Raw genomic sequence first — 3,070 nt, 5'->3', positions numbered from 1 at the left:
TACTTTCCTGTATATGTTGTTTTCCTACAATGAAATGTATTCTGCGTGAGAAGACAAATAGCTTTATTTTTGTGTTTGTATCTCCTGCACTTCGCATAGTACTTGGCACATTAAATAGCTCAGTAACTACCTGTCGACATGAAGCACATCTTCCTTTCTTACCTGGTAGGACCCATTACTTTTTGAGCATTTAGAAGTGGACTTGGCTCAGGGATTTCTCAAGGTGCATCTGAGTGGTGAAGTCTCAAACAGAACTGAGGCTATATATTTTAATTATGGCTAGAAGGTAGTTATTTCACTGAATGAGTTAGCACAAACATTTGGCAACTTCCTGCATGACTGCCAATAAAAAGAGATTATATTAGGGCCATAATATTTTCTCTTTTTCACCAGAATGACTTCCTTTGTCAAGGACTAGTAAGCTTTCAGGATATTTCAAGAAATGTTCTTTATTGTGCTTCTGGTGTTTCAAGCAACTGAATGAACCCACATTCAGTTATTTAAAATAACTTTGTTTTCCAAGTTAATTAATTGAATTATATGTGATGTTTTACAACGAAATATAATTTGAGAGCTGCACATAGCTGGTTTCCCCCATTTTGTAGGAGAGTGAATTGTAGTTTCACCTTTATTTCCTGTTAAGGCTCGATTTGTTCTTTAGTATTCAGTGAGTGAAGATAAAAGTTGAACCTAAGCTGAGACTCAGACTATTTTCTCTTAATTCGGGTTAAGAGTTCTGATAATTTAGGAGTTTCCCTCTTTACTTCAATTCTCAATTCATCAGAGATCAAGGGGGCAGCACAATATAGTATTAAAGGAACTGAATTTAGAATCAGAAGACCCCAAGTTTCAATTCAACCTTTACTAGTCTTATTTGTGTGACCACTGAGCACAAAGTAGGTATCAAAATGCTTGTTAACAATACATCGAAGTACAAGGGTTAAAAAAAAATGCTTGTTAAATCTGAGTTCTGATTTCCAAATTCAGTGGGCTTCCCCCCAAAGTGTTACAAAATTATTTACAAGTCTCATTTAGTTCTTTGAATCTATATTATGAAGTTTTATGTGTTTGACAAAACCTCATGCCATTCATGATTCACCTCCTAAATTGAGAATGATCCCCAAATCCATAATCCTATGAAAAATATTTTTTAAATTTTTTTCTACATTATGAGTGGATGCAATTTTAATAACTATTTTTAATGTTTTGTGATCCAAGCTCTATCTTACCATCCTACACCTCTTCCCTCTCCAAAACAGCAGGTAATGTGATATAGATTGTTCATGTCTTATTATATAAGTTTTCTGTTCATGTTGTGAAAGAAGACAAGAGAAAAATTCATAAAGGACATAAAGTGAAGAATTGTATTCTTTCATCTACATTCAGATTCCATCAGTTCCTTCTATGGCAGAGAATAGCCTTTTTCATCATGAGTTCCTTGGAGCTGTCTTGGATTCCTCTATCATTGATAATAATCATCATTCGGCATTGTTCATCATACGTTATTATTTTTCTTTGATTTCTTTAAGCCCTTACCTTCCATCTTAGAATCAATACTATGTATTAGTTCCAAGGCAGAAGAGTGGTAAGGGTTAGGCAAAGAGGGTTAAGTGAGTTGCCACAGATTTGAACTCAGAACCTCCCATCCCTGTGCCTGACCTCTATCCACTGAGATACTTAGCTGCCTCTAACCATCAGATGTTATTGACCCTTAAAAATTGCATCTCCATGCAGACTCTAAACGACCACCCTAGTACAACTATCAATAATATGGAAATAGGTCTTGATCAGTGACACATGAAGAAACCAGTGGAAATGTGAGTCGGCTAAGGTGGGGTGGATTTTTTTGGGGGAGAGAGTAAAAACATGAATCATGTAACCATAAAAATAAAATTTAAAAAAAATTGCATCTCCACTACATAATGAATGTTAATCTCAATCTGAAGGGATTTTCTTTATTTTATTGATCTCCCTCCCACTCCAAATTGGCTTCCACTTCCTTAAAGAATAATGACTCATTCTTGAGAAGAGTTTCTACCTCTATTTGTTCCCAATACTCAAAATACTCAATCTATCTTCAAATTGTATTCGGTATTCATTTTAGCCACCACAGAAACGTCCAGGAGGACACACAGTCAACACCACCTCCATCTCCTTCACCAAAATCTTCTCTGCTACCAGCCTCAGCTTCACCCATGACAGGGAATTCCTTCGTACCCTGACCAAAGTCCTCATCTTAGATGATGTCAGTCTAGGTGCGCTAGTGTGGACGCTGATCACTGGGACAGAGAACATCCCGGTTCTCACCTTTGCTTGGGTCATGTTTGTCAAAGCATTTTACTGGATCCTCACAGTCTTCTTCATCGCCTACATGACAATGACTACACCAGGACTCCACAGTTGACACAGACCACAGCATGCCTCTCCTTTAGTGGACGTGCCTTTGTTTTACACTTTATTGCTGATGTCCTATATTCCTCCTCAGTTGTCACTGAAAGGGAGAGCCACAACAACAGCTGGATTGGATCCATTCTTTGCCTTTATGGTCACCGTCTGCCATGCTGGGAATGTGCATTTCAGCTTTCTCTCTTGGGAATCCCCAAATCATCTCAACAATGACATTGATCAAAAGAACTTCAGCGAAAGATTCTATGAGTCCAAACGCCAGTGTTTGAGGGGTGTCTTTATACACTTAGTTCCACTGTGGTTGCTATGGTCGGTTCCAAGTAAAATGGATACTGGTAAGATGGAAGGTAAGGATTTAAAAAAAACAAAACCAACCAACAAAAACAAATAAATAAGTTCTATCTAATTTAATCCTTTCAACAACCCTGGGATGTAGATCCTATTATATATCCATTTTACAGTTGAGGAAACTGAGGTGGACAAAGGAGAATTAACTCACCCAGGGTCACAGAGCCCATAAGCATCTGAGACTGGATTTGAACTTGAGTATTCCTAAATCTAGGCCCAGTGCTCTATAAATTGATCCACAAAGGAAGGTAAAGATGCAGTTCCTGTTATTAAGGAGTCCACATTGAAATGGAAGATATATATATATATATATATA

At 37.3% G+C, this 3,070-nt stretch overlaps 1 pseudogene; it reads left to right on the top strand.

Moving 5' to 3' along the window:
• Positions 1 to 1,797: 1,797 nt before the first annotated feature.
• LOC123254620 lies at positions 1,798 to 2,741 on the top strand (annotated as a pseudogene).
• Positions 2,742 to 3,070: the final 329 nt, after the last annotated feature.

This window comes from Gracilinanus agilis, unplaced genomic scaffold (genome assembly GCF_016433145.1).
Source record: "Gracilinanus agilis isolate LMUSP501 unplaced genomic scaffold, AgileGrace unplaced_scaffold26846, whole genome shotgun sequence".
Lineage (NCBI taxonomy): Eukaryota > Metazoa > Chordata > Mammalia > Didelphimorphia > Didelphidae > Gracilinanus > Gracilinanus agilis.
Note: the sequence above shows the minus strand (reverse complement) of the source record. Positions and strands in the feature narration are given on the sequence as shown.